The following is a 19,046-nucleotide window of genomic DNA, read 5'->3' on the forward strand; positions in this document are numbered from 1 at the left end:
GGTCTTTATGTGGTTTAAGTAGTGCAACTACTTTACCCTCTCCCCACAGTCTGGGTATCCGCATTGCCTCCGTGCAACAATTAAAGTAGCCACTTCTGTGATCTCGTCCCAAACTGTAGTGATAATTTATTAGATAGACCATCTTGTCCATCTGCTTTTCCACATTTCAGCATTTTCATTGCTATTGTTAGCTCCCCAATGTTCAGCTGCACATTGTGGACCTTGTTGTTACTGAGGAGTGAGCAAAGTTTCTGCTTAACGTTTTGTTTTGCTATGTGAGCTGGCTTACCATTTAGGATACTCTGGTGTGAAACTTGGCTGGGAGAGACTGTGGTGATTCATTTTGGTTGTTGGTTCAGGGTTTAGCTTCCAAATGGTGGCCCAGGTATTTTTGCTATTATAGAGCAGGTTTGTTGTTTCAATCAGCTACTTCCAAAGGTTGTGCTGCTCCTTTGCAATGAGACAAACCAGACTGGTGAGGAAAAAACTCATAAGAAAAATAATGGGATGCCTATAATTGTGTACAATCACGCAGAAAATCAATGAAAGAGCTGGAAATAAAACCCACGTTGACTGACTCCCTGTTCTTTGCCATTTCCACTGAATCACTCTGCTTCACAAGTGTTGCAAGACACAGAATCAAGCCAAACTTCCACTCAAGGATGGGTAAATACCAATCTCTTCTTATCTTCGTGCGTCTGACTATCCAGACCCTTAGCCATCAGCTTCTTGGAACAGCATTAACTACAATTAAGCAGAACTTAACCGATGAGCCAACCTGGTTAACTAGCACAAGAGAAAATGCTGCCACGAAGCTCAGGAATCAGTTTAATCCTTTGCTCTCTCTGCTGATGGAGGCTGGAAGCAGTGAGAAGACAGCTTGGCGAAGCCTTACATTGAGGATAAGAATTTCTTGCCGAGACGTCAAAGAAATATATGGGTTTTCTGATGTTATTGAATTCTTAATAAGATATAGGCAAGCCAAGAGTTACTGTGGAAGTAATTTTTGAAGGCGACTAAAATAAGTCCTGCCATTTTTTACAATTAGGGGAGGGGAGTCTACTGCATCCTACTATTTAATGTGTTCCTATTCAAATCCAGAAAATGTCCCAAAATATAGAAAGATAGTAGCAAATAATATCAGCCTGCAAGCTCTATAACGTAATCCAATTTATGAAGATGACATCCAAAAGCCTCAACTCAGGACATCCAATATTTCCAATTACATAGTTATAGAGAAGACACAATGACTGACAGCATCCATGCATCAAGTCAACTGCAGAGTGTTCTGAAAACATACTTTAATTTTGACAAAATTAAGTGACATGCATTCTGAAGCTAAGAATCTTTTAGAATAGGATGATAACCAAGTTGATTGGGGAGCATTAAAGAGTTAATTCATATGGTATTATAAAAAAAACGAATTGAAAATTGATTCTTTGTTTAGGCTAAACTCTTGTTAAATTACTGAGTTTGGAGTCAGAGTAGCAGCCATGTTAGTTTGTATTCACAAAAAGAAAAGGAATACTTGTGGCACCTTAGAGACTAACAAATTTATTTGAGCATAAGCTTTCGTGAGCTACAGGAGTGAAAAACAGACCCATTTAGGCTTGCCACAACCACTTGATGACCTCTCAAGGTCTCTTCCAGCCCTACATTTGTATGGTTTACATCAGAGATCTTAAGAGTAGAGGAGTCACATGAGAATCACACCACTTTTAAAAGAGAGAAAAGGCAGGTTTTATAATTCTGCTTCTTTGGAAACATCCCCATTTGAAAACCACTTCTCTTTCTGTCACTCAGAATCTGTCAGCCCTTCAGTATGTTTCTCAATTTAAGCAAAGAAAATGCATTTAGCTTTGAAGTTGATAAAAACCACTCCACAAGAACACCCTAAGTGAAAATGATTATTTTAATTTACCAAGTAAAGGCAAGACGATAACAGCCGGCATTATTATGCTATTTGTTTTGCAAAGAGGAAGTTATGGAATTTGCACTGGCTTAAATTTGATGTTAAAAAGGTACTTATTTGATAAGAGATAATGAATAGATATCTGTTTCACACATACACCAATCTATAGTCACATTTAAATAACCCAGAAAAGGGGAGCAGAGACTTTTTTGTCCACCTTAAATATATTATTTTAGGATTTATCAGTCTTTATTTAATTATTCAATTTACATAAGTGGTATTAATTTATAAAGCTGTTGTTTTACTCACTTCATGAGACAAAATGACATTGAAACAAACAGAAAATACATTTTTTCTTACTGTGTATCCTCAGAAAGAAATCATCCTGCTGAAAATATTCACTACACACTTCCTGGAAAAGATTTATGCATGTGCTCAACTTTACACAGATGACAAGTACCATGTGCCCAATTTTACACAGGTGAAAAATCCCACTGAGATCACTGTTGTGCAGACAGTAGTAATCTGAGTAAACTAGCAATAACTTGACCTGTTGTAACATTAATGGTTTATTAACATCTTATCCTTTCTAAGGCATGAAATACCTTCCTATCAAGACAGACTACTCACATGGCAAAGGTAAGCATGTACATAAGTCTTTGCAGGATCAAAGCCTTAGTTTCCTTTTTTGTTTCAAGCTTATTGCTAGATGGATCTTTTTTCTGGCTGCTAGACTTCTACAGCCCTAAGCATAATTGTGGTCAAGAGTCATATGCTTCACACCACTTAATTTTCATTGTAGTCATAATATTACCTAGCTCTTAAAAAGCGTGTTTCATGTTTAGATCTCAAAGTGTCTTACAAAGGAGAGTATAATGTATGTTGGGATGCATACATTAAAAGTAAAAGGCACAACCTAACCATGGGCCACAGAAAAGGGAAAAGAAAAGAAACACCGCTTGCTGCAATTTGGTACTTCTTCTATGGCAAGGTTAGATTATATTGTGCTCACAGGTCAGCTATTACAGATTCTATATCTGCCCTTTTCAATAGGGACAGAGGCCTGGGATGCATAATATTTCCAAAGTATGACAATAAAACAGGGTCTGGGCCTTCTAATTACTCATAAATTACCATTTGCGAACGTCATTTGAGCAGTCAGTTCTTCAGAGGATTCTCACTCTTCCCATAAATTATATTATACAATGGTCTAATCTCCTCCATCATTTTAACTGCAAGAAACTAATTTTTCTTTTAAGCCTTTCAGTTACCAAGCTTTTTTTTGTTTTTTGGAATGTTGAAAATATTTTACCATCCTTGTTGAAAGGGCATTTAATACTCACTATTTGTGAGAATCACAGCAAAATGAGAGTGTTAATAAAATATGCCCAATGTGAAAGTTTGTACAGGGGAAATTTTAGGCTATGGTGACTCTATTGGCATGTGGGAGCAAAACAAAGTTAACAGGAGAAAAGAGAAACCCAGGGAGACAACATTAATTTTTAGCTTCTTTCATCATCCATTTGCTTGGCCCTGGGATTTGGGTTTTCCCAAACCTAAGTACTCATGTAAAATACATTATTGCCCTGCATTAGGAAATCTTGTCTATCAGTGTCATGGGGTTAATAGCAAGAAGATATACTGAATGTCTCAAGTATTTTTTAAAATCCTGAAGGTTTGGAGGGATTTTGTTTAAGGAAATTGGCAGTAGGGCAGTAAAGCCCAAAATGATACATGCAAAGGAAGAAACCAGAGTTACAGAAGGATGAAGTAACATATCAGGTTCCGCCCGTGACAATCATGACCTCAGTTTCACAATTATTTCTAGGATGACTATGCCACAGTCATAGTAGTTCTATGGTAGCAGGTTTCCAAAAGGTTATTCATAACCTACAACCTATTGTAGTGGCAATAATGATATTCACATAGTTTACCAGATAAAACATTATGAGCATATTATGTTTCATCAACTTGATTTTAGAAGCTCTGCAGTCTTAGTACTCCTCGTTCTTTTTGCTGATACAGACTAACACGGCTACCACTCTGACACTTTTTTATACGGTTCATTCGAAGCTAAAATCTGACACCACAGTAGTACAAAACATCTATGGGGCCAGCAGAGACAAATCCACAAAGCAGCCATACAACATGCATTTCTGGCTCATCCAGAAATACAGTACTGTGGGAGCAACATGGAGTTGTGAAATCCAGAGAATACACTTGGATTAAATTTACAGACCCATAGGCCTCTTCCTGAATGACCCACTAAGAATCACTTCAGAACTCTAATTATGCTGGTAGGTTATTCCAACAATGTAGCCTGGGACACTGGCAGAAGTTTACATGAACTTGGTGGGTGAACTGATGTTACTCAGATCTTTTAATCTAACTCCTCTTTTGCATTTTACTGTCCTCACCTTAATATCTGGTTTATTTCAATATGAAAAGAGTGCATTTTAGTGCTCACGAGGAAGAGACTATTAGGGTTGGCTAAAGCCAATTGTACTATGAGCACGCACTGTTCCCAGCTTTCCCTACATGCCATTGGTCCATTCTTGAGCAAAGGCAGCTAGTGAAGACATGCTACGTGGCGACTTTTCTGAGCTAGTTAAATTATTGAGAGGTACCTGGCAAAATTGATTTGTACCACTTGCAACTATGTCTGTCATAAACCAGATCTTTCAAACCCTCATTTAAAAATATGAATAAACATAAAACAGCCTAAACCATCCATTGGGCCAGCAAAGAACTCAACAATGAAAAAGGCACAATGAGTCATGATGTCAAATTCTGCTCTTAGGTATACCTGTTTACATTGCATATAGTGATTTGGGTAAAATTTTCAAAAGTGCCTAAGTCCCAGATTTTTAAAAGTATTTAGGTGCTGCTTCGTTCAACACTGGAAAGTATAACTTACTGAGAAGCCTACGTCCTAGTGCCTAAGTCACTTTTGAAAAAGACTTAGGCTTTGCAATGCTGAGTGAAACAACACCTAAATACCTTTAAAAATATGGGCCTGAGTTACTTAGAAGCACAAAGCTCCATTTTCAAAAGTCATTAAGACACTACAAACCTCTTTTAATGGTCAAAAGGCCTGCAGTGTATTAGTGAGGCAAATTAATCAAAATTTACTAAATAAACACTGCACTGAAGGCTTTGTTAGCTATTTCATTTTGTTCCTCTGCACCTAAATATACATGCTCATTTGATAGTTACAGGTAGGTTGGCAGGGAGGAAGACCCAAAACAAAAACAGTACCAAATATAATTTTTTTCTCTGAAAAAGTAAATTGAATTGACAGCATTATGCTCTGCACCGGAGCAGCTTGCACATGACATTAGTGTTTTGTGCATGCTGCGGGAGGAAGATATGCGCCAGGTAGGGTTGCCTACCCTCCAGGATTGTCCTGGAGTCTCCAGGAATTAAAGGTTACTCTTTAACTAAAGATTATGTCATGTGATGGAACCTCCAGGAATATATCCAATCAAAATTGGCAACCCTAGCGCCAAGCAATTTTCAAACTGGACACACCCCTTTTGTCTTTCCTCCACAGCCAGCAGCACTAGCTACATGTATCTCTGCACCAGGGGTAAAAGTAAGTTAGAGGACTTACTGGTACACCGGAGTCCTGAGCAGGGGGAGGCCCTGGAAGAGGCAGGGCCTTAAATTCCCGGGCCCTTTAAATCTAAATTTAAAGGGCCAGGGCTCCAGCTGCAGTAGTGGCAGCTGGGAGCCCGGGGCCCTTTAAATCACCCCCAAGCTACCAGCTGCAGAGGCGGCTGGGAGCCCCGGGGCTCAGGGGCGATTTAAAGGGCCCAGGGTTCCAGCTGCTCTGGGCTCTGGCAGAGCTTTAAAGGATCTGGGGCTCCATTGTGGTAGCAGCTGCCAGAGCTCTGAGCCCTTTAAATCCCCGCGTGAGCCCTGCTGCCCGAGCCCTGGGGTAGCGGTGGCCGGGCTCCATCAGGGATTTAAAGCGCCCCGGAGCTCCAACTGCCGCTACCGACCCAGCCCTTTAAATGCCCGCCAGAGTCCCGCCGCCGCTACCCCAGGGCTCGGGCAGCCGGGCTCCGGTGGGGATTTAAAGGGCCAGGGCAGTAGGTGTGGCTGGAGCTCCGGGGCTCAGGCTCGGGCAGCAGGGCTCAGGCAGGGATTTAAAGGGCTTGGGGCTCCAGCTGCCACTACTGCCCCGGCCCTTTAAATCCCCCCTGGAGCCCCGCCGCTGCTACCACAGGGCTTCAGCAGCAGGGCTCAGGCAGGGATTTAAAGGGCCGCGGGAGAGTAGCAGGGGCTGGAGCTCCGGGGCCCTTTATATCCCCACCAGAGCCCCGCCACTGCCGCTACCCCAGGGCTCGGGCAGCAGGGTTCAGGCGGGGATTTAAAGGGCCCCGGGGCAGTAGTGGCGGCTGGAGCTCTGGGGCCCTTTAAATCCCCACCACAGCCCTGCCGCTGCTACCCCAGGGCTTTAAATTGCCCTCTCTGAAAGCCGGTCCTGGTACAGCGCACCGGCTCTTACCAGTACGCCGTACGGGGGTGTACTGGCTTACTTTCACCTCTGCTCTGCGCACATTCTTCTGAGCTCCAGTAGGAGAGCTTCTTCCTCTAATGCTATACTCATTTGCTTCTTTATACTTTTTCCAGGCTTTGTACATTGGCTGGGGTAGGATTTAACCCTCTGAAAGAATTTCCAGTATAACCAATCACATTAGGAAAGGCTATTTAAAAAGCTCAGAAATAAAATCCTGGCTCCTATAAAGTCAACAGGAGTTTTGCTGTTGACTTCAATAGAGTCAGGATTTCATCTCAGGTCTTTATGAAACAAAGAAGTCATTTTTCACTGAATATAGACATAGAAACTGTCTACATTAGGGATTTTTGCTTTGTAATTGCTACCTTGACTGAGCTACATAAGTACAACCACCTAGTGTGGATGCAATGCACAAGTGTAAAATAGGACTTGCATCAGTATGTCCTACCCTGATTTCAAACTGGAATAAGCTAAACTGCATAGCACATGTAAGTACATCTGTGAAAATACTTCCAGGGTAGATAAGCCCACAGACAAAGCATTCATCTATCTCTCATTGTAGGCTACCAAAACAAATATTTATATATATTTTAATACTACATGTGTGTTAATCTGAAATTTAATTTGCATTATATTTGATATTAAAGTGTAATTTATTACCTCTGCCATTTTTCTATGCACTTTGATACATGTACTTTTTGCAGGGTATTTCAGAAAGGAATCCAAAAATACATAGCAACATGATGGTGCCTGGGTGAGGTTTGGCTTGCTGAGTTCTGAAATATGCACAAAGTGTCTACCGTCTCGATTGCTGACATTTTTATCCGTAAACAAAGAAGCAACGTCAAATCTGAGCACAGCCGAGAGGGAAATTCTGGTTTCACAGCATAGTGTCTAACTGTCTTAAAGTCTGCTCACACCCAAGGGCGCATATGCTGCCAAAGTTGCTGCTGCTACATCCCTCTGCTGTTTGTATCACTGCAAACTCTCAAGCAATGGGTCAACAGATCCTTTGAATCTCCAAATACTAATGCAAGGAAATTCTATTTTTATGTTGAAAAGACAGAACCATTCGTGCAGACAGCAGCCAAAATGCTAGCAATAGCTCTAAATGTACTGGAGTGTTGAACAAGATTTAATAAAATACATACCAAGTTTTGGAGGAAGATTTAGCACTATATCACTTCCCTGGAATTCTATGAGGAGGACTTAAAAAAATTCAGATTTGCATTTTCCTTTCTGTAGTTACAAACTTATTTTCACAATAGAGAAGGATGGAAAAGGAAATCCAAGATCCCTTATGTCAAAGGACAATATGTTTTTGCCTTGCTTATTGAAAAACAGTAAATAAATGTGCAACACTATTGACAGTCAAACACAGTCATGGTCCGTATCATGTTAAGTTTTCTACTGTGTGAGTACTGACTGCATATCTTGGACTTTCCTAGACACTAGTCAACATTGCGTATGTCCTGTCAGCCTAAGTTTTAATTCTTAAGGATCTATGCCCCATTGTACAAGGTACTGTACAAACTTACTATGCTATTTTAGCTCATTTTAGTTCCAGCTGCAACCCACTTCGTCCTTCTTTGGCCAAATACATATCTATTGTTTCTATGAAGGGGTCAGACAAGCCTGTGGCAGCATTGGCTTGGATCAGTTTTACACGTGGGGTAAACAAATGCAACTCCCAGTGATCTAGGCTGTGTTACCTTATTCATTCTGTGTCGTACCTTACACTTCAAGCATTTATTTATTTCAGTCCATACACATTCTAAAAAAAGGTTTCAGAGTAGCAGCCGTGTTAGTCTGTATTCGCAAAAAGAAAAGGAGTACTTGTGGCACCTTAGAGACTAACAAATTTATTAGAGCATAAGCTTTCGTGAGCTACAGCTCACTTCATCGGATGCATTTATCCTGAAGTGAGCTGTAGCTCACGAAAGCTTATGCTCTAATAAATTTGTTAGTCTCTAAGGTGCCACAAGTACTCCTTTTCTTTTATTCTAATAAAAGAGTTTCCAAACAGACTTTACCTCAAAGAGTAAGGTATACTCAACATGAACAAGGAGGTAAGGGGGTAGCAATCTGGTCCAATGTGATTATTCCAATCTTGCAGTTTGTGGCTAAGTTTCTGTCAATATCAGAAACTCAAAGTAAAACACATTATCCCATTACTTTTTTCTGTTAGTAAAATGGAAATATTAGTGGACAACTCTCTCCAGGATCTGAGAGAGTTCTCATGGCTGGCTGTCTCCAGCCATTTACAACATATTTCTGAAGTTTCTGAAGGGTTTAATTACTAGATTTCCCTTTGTCTATGTACAGTCGCTTTTCACCATGTGCTCCATTCCTCAGGCAAGTGTCATATTACATGCAGAGAAAAGTAGGTTGATGAATATAGGAAGTTTTTACCTGTTCGTTTTATTGTTTTTTCCATCTCTGATCTACAAATCTGCAGAATCCAGTGTATTCTCTCCTTCAAAAGTCTGAGTGGCAGAAAGAACAGGCATTTTCTTATTAATCCACTGTTCTTTATTCTAGCCATTTTCTCCCCAATTCAAAAAAACAAGATGTGAACACTGGAAAACTAACCTATCAAACATATTATAGAAAAAGCTGAAGTTTAGCAAGGATAGTTGTACATATCTGAGTCTACAGAGGTGCCCCAAATAACTATATCAAAAATGGGTGAAATACGTAAGGAGCATTTATGTCCCTTACTGTTCTGTTTCATTATTATATTTTATTATTTATATTACAGTTGCACCTAGAAGCCCATGGGGATCCATTGTGCTAGGCAATATAAAAACACAAAACAAAGAGACAGTCCTGGAAGTATTATCTTAGTAATTATCTTAGAAGCACTGTTCATTCTGGGATGAGAAACTAAAAATGGAGCTTCTCAGAAAATCAAAATCTGGGTGGCAAATTGCTACCACTTGTTTAAGGCAGAGAACAAGGTGTGAGAAATATGAGACTGGAAGGAGAAAGCAGTGCTGAAAAATTCATTATTCCTGAAAATGGCCTGTCTCTTGAAGATTAGATCAACCCAGATGTTATAGATTTGTGGCATTTGAAGCTGCAGAAACCAGTTTAATTAAATTAGATGAGAATGTCACAGTGCATGATTTTTCTGTTTAAAAACATTAGCGCCTGGTTATGTGCTTGCTACATGACCTCAACAGCAGCAACAACACTCTGAGAAAAGATCAGGTTGTGTCACAATTCTGCACCCTAGATTGGTGTTGTGTTTTTGGTAATGAGCAATCAGGGAGGAAAAGTTGTATGGCATTTAAAAAAAACCTTTATGCCCTAAAACATTATTTTATTTAACTGCAAAAAAAAATATCAGTTTTCAAATCAAGTGCTTTGGTGGATAAAGTCAAGTACTGCTAATTAAGAAAATGAGTAATGAATCATAATCCCAGCATCACTCATTACACAAAATTGCATTTAACATGGCATTACTAGATTGAATTTTAGGACTGAAATAAGGATATAAAGTAACTGAATTTCAAAAAGCTTCCAACATTTTTATAATAAAACAACAATATTTTGCATGATATAGCACCTTTCATCCCAAGATTTCAAAACATTTTACAAATATCTCCATTTTGCAAATGGGGAAACTACTGCACAAAGTGATTAAGTGACTAGCTCATGGATGTCCACTGAGTCACTGGCAGAGCAAGGAATAGATTCCAGGTCTCTTGAGTACTAAGCCACTGCTCTAACCACTAGGGATGTTAATCAAATCTAAAATTTGACATGAAGTTCAGCATACTAAGCTGAACCCACTGGGCAGCCTTCTTATTACCTACTTCTGCCCTTAACAACTCAACAGGACCCACGTTTGCTAAATCCAAGTAATAAAAATATCTTTGAAACCCAACGTCCATTACTTTACTGTGGAATGCCAAACATGGGTGGTGCTGAGAAGAGATCTGGCTGTCAATGCACCACAGCAATTCCTGGTGCTTTAGCAAGCTGATGGGACTCATCTCTTCTGATCAGTATTACCCTACCTAAATCTATCTGTCAGTAAGGTCAAATGTAATATCATATATCTACAACAAAGAATGTGGGCCATACTCACAGGATGAAGGACCATATCCTGGGAAGCAATGACTGAAAAAGACTTGGGATTCATGGTAGATAATCAATTGAACACGAGGTCTCAGTACGACAATGTGGCAAAAAGGGCTAATGCAATTTTTGGATGTATAAGCAGGACAATATTGAGTAGGAGAGCAGGGAAGTTATATTACCTCTGTATTTGACACTGGTGCTCATGCTACTGGAATACCATGTCCGGTTCTGATGTCCACAATTCAAGAAGGATGTTGAAAAAATGGAGAGGGTTCAAAGAAGAACCATGAGTATAGCTACATGGTTGGAAAACCTGCATTATAGTGAAATTGTTAAGGAACTCAATCCATTTAGCTCGTCAAAGACAAGGTAAAGGGGTGATTTGATCACAGCCTGACAGTATCCAAAAGGTAAGCAGAAATTTAACAGAGGGCTCTTCAATATAGCAGACAATATACCAAGGACCAGTGACTGGATGTTGATGCTAAACAGATTCAGACTAGAAATAAGATGCAAATTTTTAATACTGAGGGTAATTAATCATTTGAAAAAAATGTACTAAAGGTTGAGGTGGATGTTTTTCTAAAAAATATGCTTTACTTCAAACACAGCTATTGAAGCAGGAATTAATATAAGGAAATCGTGTAATGCAGGAGGTTGGACTAGATAATCACAATGGCCCCTTCTGGCCTTAAAAATCTTGGAACATCTAATCACCTAATGATCTCTAATGTATTTATCTTCACAGTATCATTGTATGGCAAGGAAGTGCTATTATTTCCACTTTATTGAGACAGAGACTAAGTGACTCACCTAAGGTCACAGTGGAAGTCTGTAGTGGCGCAAGGAATTCAACCTGGCTCATTCAAGTTCAAGTGTTCTCGTCCATCCTCCCCGTGGAAGGAAAAGGCCTGGGTAGGGACCGTCGAATCGTGGAGGTCAACGAATGGCTACGCAGGTGGTGTCGGAGAGAAGGCTTTGGATTCTTTGACCATGGGATGGTGTTCCATGAAGGAGGAGTGCTGGGCAGAGACGGGCTCCATCTTACGAAGAGAGGGAAGAACATCTTTGCCAGCAGGCTGGCTAACCTAGTGAGGAGGGCTTTAAACTAGGTTCACCGGGGGAAGGAGACCAAAGCCCTGAGGTAAGTGGGAAAGCGGGATACCGGGAGGAAGCACAGGCAGGAAGGTCTGTGAGGGGAGGGCTCCTGCCTCATACTGGGAATGAGGGGCGATCAACAGGTTATCTCAAGTGCTTATATACAAATGCACAAAGCCTTGGAAACAAGCAGGGAGAACTGGAGGTCCTGGTGATGTCAAGGAATTATGACGTGATTGGAATAACAGAGACTTGGTGGGATAACTCACATGACTGGAGTACAGTCATGGATGGTTATAAACTGTTCAGGAAGGACAGGCAGGGCAGAAAAGGTGGGGGAGTAGCACGGTATGTAAGGGAGCAGTATGACTGCTCAGAGCTCCGGTACGAAACTGTGGAAAAACCTGAGTGTCTCTGGATTAAGTTTAGAAGTGTGTGCAACAAGAGTGATGTCATGGTGGGAGTCTGCTATAGACCACCGGACCAGGGGGATGAGGTGGATGAGGCTTTCTTCCGGCAACTCACGGAAGCTACTAGATCGCATGCCCTGATTCTCATGGGTGACTTTAATTTTCCTGATATCTGCTGGGAGAGCAATACAGCGGTGCATAGACAATCCAGGAAGTTTTTGGAAAGCGTAGGGGACAATTTCCTGGTGCAAGTGCTAGGGGAGCCAACTAGGGGGAGCGCTTTTCTTGACCTGCTGCTCACAAACCGGGTAGAATTAGTGGGGGAAGCAAAAGTGGATGGGAATCTGGGAGGCAGTGACCATGAGTTGGTTGAGTTCAGGATCCTGACGCAGGGAAGAAAGGTAAGCAGCAGGATACGGACCCTGGACTTCAGGAAAGCAGACTTTGACTCCCTCAGGGAACAGATGGCCAGGATCCCCTGGGGGACTAACATGAAAGGGAAGGGAGTCCAGGAGAGCTGGCTGTATTTCAAGGAATCCCTGTTGAGGTTACAGGGACAAACCATCCCGATGAGTCGAAAGAATAGTAAATATGGCAGGCGACCAGCTTGGCTTAATGGTGAAATCCTAGCGGATCTTAAACATAAAAAGAAGCTTACAAGAAGTGGAAGCTTGGACATATGACCAGGGAAGAGTATAAAAATATTGCTCGGGCATGTAGGAAAGATATCAGGAGGGCCAAATCGCACCTGGAGCTGCAGCTAGCAAGAGATGTCAAGAGTAACAAGAAGGGTTTCTTCAGGTATGTTGGCAACAAGAAGAAAGCCAAGGAAAGTGTGGGCCCCTTACTGAATGAGGGAGGCAAGCTAGTGACAGAGGATGTGGAAAAAGCTAATGTACTCAATGCTTTTTTTGCCTCTGTTTTCACTAACAAGGTCAGCTCCCAGACTGCTGTGCTGGGCAACACAAAATGGGGAAGAGATGGCCAGCCCTCTGTAGAGATAGAGGTGGTTAGGGACTATTTAGAAAAGCTGGATGTGCACAAGTCCATGGGGCCGGACGAATTGCATCCGAGAGTGCTGAAGGAATTGGCGGCTGTGATTGCAGAGCCCTTGGCCATTATCTTTGAAAACTCGTGGCGAACGGGGGAAGTCCCGGATGACTGGAAAAAGGCTAATGTAGTGCCCATCTTTAAAAAAGGGAAGAAGGAGGATCCTGGGAACTACAGGCCGGTCAGCCTCACCTCAGTCCCTGGAAAAATCATGGAGCAGGTCCTCAAAGAATCAATCCTGAAGCACTTAGAGGAGAGGAAAGTGATCAGGAACAGTCAGCATGGATTCACCAAGGGAAGGTCATGCCTGACTAATCTAATCGCCTTTTATGATGAGATTACTGGTTCTGTGGATGAAGGGAAAGCAGTGGATGTATTGTTTCTTGACTTTAGCAAAGCTTTTGACACGGTCTCCCACAGCATTCTTGTCAGCAAGTTAAGGAAGTATGGGCTGGATGAATGCACTATAAGGTGGGTAGAAAGCTGGCTAGATTGTCGGGCTCAACGGGTAGTGATCAATGGCTCCATGTCTAGTTGGCAGCCGGTGTCAAGTGGAGTGCCCCAGGGGTCGGTCCTGGGGCCCGTTTTGTTCAATATCTTCATAAATGATCTGGAGGATGGTGTGGATTGCACTCTCAGCAAATTTGCGGATGATACTAAACTGGGAGGAGTGGTAGATACGCTGGAGGGGAGGGATAGGATACAGAAGGACCTAGACAAATTGGAGGATTGGGCCAAAAGAAATCTAATGAGGTTCAATAAGGATAAATGCAGGGTCCTGCACTTAGGATGGAAGAATCCAATGCACCGCTACAGACTAGGGACCGAATGGCTCGGCAGCAGTTCTGCGGAAAAGGACCTAGGGGTGACAGTGGACGAGAAGCTGGATATGAGTCAGCAGTGTGCCCTTGTTGCCAAGAAGGCCAATGGCATTTTGGGTTGTATAAGTAGGGGCATAGCGAGCAGATCGAGGGACGTGATCGTTCCCCTCTATTCGACACTGGTGAGGCCTCATCTGGAGTACTGTGTCCAGTTTTGGGCCCCACACTACAGGAAGGATGTGGATAAATTGGAAAGAGTACAACGAAGGGCAACGAAAATGATTAGGGGTCTAGAGCACATGACTTATGAGGAGAGGCTGAGGGAGCTGGGATTGTTTAGTCTGCAGAAGAGAAGAATGAGGGGGGATTTGATAGCTGCTTTCAACTACCTGAAAGGGGGTTTCAAAGAGGATGGCTCTAGACTGTTCTCAATGGTAGCAGATGACAGAACGAGGAGTAATGGTCTCAAGTTGCAATGGGGGAGGTTTAGATTGGATATTAGGAAAAACTTTTTCACTAAGAGGGTGGTGAAACACTGGAATGCGTTACCTAGGGAGGTGGTAGAATCTCCTTCCTTAGAGGTTTTTAAGGTCAGGCTTGACAAAGCCCTAGCTGGGATGATTTAACTGGGACTTGGTCCTGCTTTGAGCAGGGGGTTGGACTAGATGACCTTCTGGGGTCCCTTCCAACCCTGATATTCTATGATTCTATGATTCTATGATTCTAAGTCCCACCCCAGCACTCTATCCACCAGATTATCCTTCTTCCCTAGATACTAAGAGTGTAATGCTTGTCTCTGCTTCCACTAACAACAGAGTAAAAGCAGCAGTTCCAGCTCAAAGGTGCAAGCGAAGTGCTTGCTCTGTGATTCCTCACAGCTTTCTCCCCACCCTCCAGAAGCCCTTCTACTAGTATAACTTGGAGATTGGGCCTGAGGGTGGGAGAGATGCAGTCAAAGGCCTATTGCTCACTCTAAGATCCACAGGATCTAGACCCTCCCAGATCCACAGGAATTTCCATGCATCACAGCACAGCAAGCCTCCTTCCCTCCCAAGGGGGAATCTGGCGGGAGCAGTTGGGGGTAGCAGAGGCAGTAGCAGCATGGCTGCTGAAGAAACCATTCTGCTATGGGCACAGAGGAAAGGGAAGAGGCCAAGAAGCAATGCCGGTACCCTTGGCCTCTAAACATCTGGGGAGGTATGCAGGGTTGGAGGATCCCTGCCGAACCTGCAGGCAGCAAATCCAAATCTCCGTTTGGTTGGGAAGGACCCCCAAGCCAAAGAGATAGGAACAACCCTGAGAGCTGAAAGTAACAATCTAGCAGAAACCCTGCAATTCAAACACATTTGCTGTAAGACAGTGTTAAGTAACCTTTTCTTACAGCAAATGAGACATGAAATACAATGGGGGAAGGGAGGGTGAAAAACACACCCACCTACGATGGGAAAGATTGGTAGCAAGGTTTTAAAAAACAGAATCTTTTTCTTTATATTCTGTAACTGGAAATCCACAATATTTGTAAACATCTAATTGCATCATCAATATTACAATGAATGAAAGAACAAACTCTTCTGAAGTTATTTTATTTTCAGTCAAGTCAGCAAGACTACAGTAGATAGATTTTCTCTAAAACTGGCAATATTTGAGCTGAAGAAATTTTTACTGATAAAACAGTACGAGTACCTTCTATTAATGAGAGCCAGGGCAATTTAGTAGGAATCGATTCTTTTAATAAAAAGTGGTCACTATACAACAACTTCAATAGTGGGAACAAACAGGATTGCTTGTTGAATGACACTTTAAATTATCTCCTGTCAAAAAATATTCCACTGTTTTTTTTCAGTATGTTGTGTTGTTATGCTCATCTACATTAAGAAATATAAATTAAATCTTGTCTATGCAAAAACTGGAACCGAACTAAGTACACTGGCTTTAATTCAAATCTCTAGTTATTTTGGACAATGCCATGTGTGGGCACTTATTTGGGATTAAGGGTGCCCTCTTTTAATTGAGCTTAAATCAATTTTTTACCAATTTAAATTGAAACAGGGCACTCCTAATACAAAATAAAATTGTCCACACACAGACTTGCACCAATTTATAATTGTGATATGAGTTAAAACTGATATAGTAATTTTCGTTCCAGTTTGTGTGTAGATAAGCCATTATTTTATAACCAAAAACCACTGAAATGATTTTCAAAGCATGAATAAATGATCTCGTAAGCATTGTTTAGTGTCTAAAGCCCAGCACTGCAAGTCAGGACATTTGGTTTCAATTCACCCACATAATTCCTGAGTGACCTTGGGCAAGTCAATTAACCTCTCTGTACCTCTGTAAAATTGGGATAACACCTACCTCACAGTGAGATTTAATTCTTTAATGTTTTTGAAGTGCTTTGGGATCCTCAGATCGAAGGCACTATATAAGTATGAAGTAGTTTATGTTAAACTCTGTTTCAAAACTTAAACCTTATTTTTTTTAAAAAAAACCCACTCTTTAGCAGGTAAAGAGAAGTACTTTACTAAATATAGGTATATCTAAAAACAGATGTGAAATGTGGAAAGGTCTTTTAAGTGGCTCAAAAGCATCATACTACTTCTTTTCGTCTTCTTCTCCCATTCCTAGTCTTTGCACAGGAGTACATTGTATTCTGTGCATTTGTGGAAGATGTTATCAGAAACAGAAGTCAGCTGCAACATTATACATTGTAGTAAACATGCACTCTCCCTTCAGCAATACAAAGCCTCTTAACTGCTCTCCCTTCAACTGACCATTTCCTCAGTGGCTGCAAGTACACAGAAGTTCCTCTGAATTCAGAACCCAACCCTGACTCTGAAAGGGCAAAACTCCTCCCCATGAGACTGCAGAATGTAAAACAGAACATCTCATAGTGCCCTCTTCTCAGTAGCAAACTCTGTAGCCATCAGTTACCATGACCTACTTGGTTAAAAAACAAAACAAAACAGGTACTACATTCCTTGATCTGTATCACTTCGTGTGTGGCCACAGATGAAAAGACTGAAGGCCCAGAGACTCAGAAGAAAAGTAGGCAGGAAGTCATTCCAAGGAGAAAATGAGTTTTTAGAAGATACTAATTTTTGCTATAGAACAGGATTTTTCTTTTTTGGTCAATCTTCTACAACATATCTCTGCAAAACAGCCAGCATCTTTGGACTTCCATAGCCTGAGTGACACAGTAGCCTGAGTGATGGTCAGATGGAGTCTCAACAGATATCATGTCTCAAGAGATAATAAAATACATTTTAAAATGCAACATGATACTAACACAATCTAAAACTCAGTTTTAAAGAACAATATTTTTACATTGCATGTTTGCTACCATTAGAAGATTGTATTCCACTTCTTATTCATCAGTATCAGCCTTTATTTTCTGTTTTTTCTACTCCCCATACATCCTAGATGCTTATCTTCTATACTGTACAGCCTCCGTGCTGTTGCTGCAGAACAGATTACATTTCAACAATTCCAGCATTCCACTGAGCCTTCACAATCTTCAGAACACTTGAGGGCTGGGGACAGCCTCTATAATTCACTAAATACACTAAACACATTTTTCTACAGAAAGTTGTTTAACATAAATATTGTATGTAGCTCATGCAGTACATTCTTAAAGGCTATATTTGGCCTCAGTACTGAAAGTAATTTATTGGGAGATGGTTCTGAATAAAGGAGAGCATGTTCAGTATGATCCATAATTTCAATGGGAACAGATTTGGTTTAAGGGGGAAAAAAAGACTTTTTAGAGGAACCTGTGGGAAAACTTAATATTTTTAGCCTCTTTTTATCCATTCAGACTGTTAATAAAGCTTTCAATTGCAAACAAGTGTAATTATGTGCTTGACAATATTTTAAATACTCTATTATTTATACAAATATAAATTAATGTGGTTAAAGACCAAATTCAACAAATGGAGGATGAAAAACTATTAAAATAAACTTTAAAACAGCTGTATTAGTTTTTAATAGTGCTATTGGAACAAATCCAGGTAAAAATTGGTTGATGAAATATTATCGACAAGACTTAAAAACATAGGTACAACATTTCTACAATTACAAATATTAAATAGCCATTAATTCACATTATCTACTTGATGTAGACACTAGACAGCTAATATGATTTGCATACCATATATTATCCCACATTTTACTTAATTTATTTAGCATCTAGGATGCCACTGAGGTTTCTTACTGATATCTGGATACAAGTAGCCCAGTTCAAGACATTCAGGTTGCACTTAGTGGTAAGTGCTGCAGATATCAGAATCAATGTGGAAGAAAAGGGATTTTACCTGCTTTTTTCATAACTGTTAATCTTTTAAATACTAAGGTGATGAGCATGTTAAAAATGACTATGTTGGATGACACTCCTTTTATTTATTTTATTTCCCTTTCCATCCCACTCCCTTACCTCTCATCCAAAACCCAAACAAATCCTTTGAAAATCATCTTCCCCTAGATTCTGCTGTTATTTTGGTGGGGGAGGGGCAGGTCTGGTGTTCCTTGTGAATAGCACTCCTCCCCAGGCCTTCAACCGGACTCCTATCCAGTACTTTTTAAAAAACTCCTTTTGCAGAAGGATGTATGTCAACTGGACCCCCACACGCATTATTCCCTGGCACTCTTGTTGCAAAGGCACTGAACTCTCCAGCAATAACATTACTTACAAGAGCCACATGTAGTTGTCCTTGCTCGCAGAGGAATGCAGGCTCTCAAACCACTATCTCTGGCTTTTTGGAGCTAGCATAACTGTTCCACTTCTTTTATGGTTTAACTAATAAGACAAAAACCATGAGAACAGCTCAGTGGGGCCACAAGAACATTATCAACCTCTTTTAATTATCCATTTACAGCTTCTGAATTGCAGGATTTTCAGCTGGAATTACAGATATGACCCATCAATTGTTTGACCATGTAGAAGGTCTGGAGATAGTGTAGTGCACAGTCTAGTTTAAGGCCACTGGAAAGGATTAAATTAACTGGCAAGGAAAGGAGAAAATACCTTTTTTCTATATAAAACACATTCAGTAGATGTCCTGATACCTTCTGAAAACCTCGTCTACCACATACAAGTGCAAAATTCCACATTAAAAAAGGTGCTCTTTCTAAGCATAACAGGA

The 19,046-nt window shown here is 40.9% G+C and overlaps 1 protein-coding gene across 10 annotated transcripts in view; it reads right to left on the reverse strand.

The window, feature by feature from the left end:
• The window catches only part of FHIT (fragile histidine triad diadenosine triphosphatase), a 1,103,840-nt gene that overhangs the window by 1,002,414 nt on the left and 82,380 nt on the right, over nucleotides 1-19,046 (reverse strand). The window contains exon 5 of one of the 10 annotated variants that reach the window (XM_043519700.1): nucleotides 18,594-18,700. The exons of the other annotated variants lie outside the window; for them this stretch is intronic. The gene's annotated coding sequence lies outside the window, so the exon portion shown is untranslated. The remainder of the gene's footprint in view (nucleotides 1-18,593; nucleotides 18,701-19,046) is intronic. 10 annotated transcript variants of the gene reach the window in all.

This window comes from Dermochelys coriacea, chromosome 7 (genome assembly GCF_009764565.3).
Source record: "Dermochelys coriacea isolate rDerCor1 chromosome 7, rDerCor1.pri.v4, whole genome shotgun sequence".
NCBI lineage: Eukaryota > Metazoa > Chordata > Testudines > Dermochelyidae > Dermochelys > Dermochelys coriacea.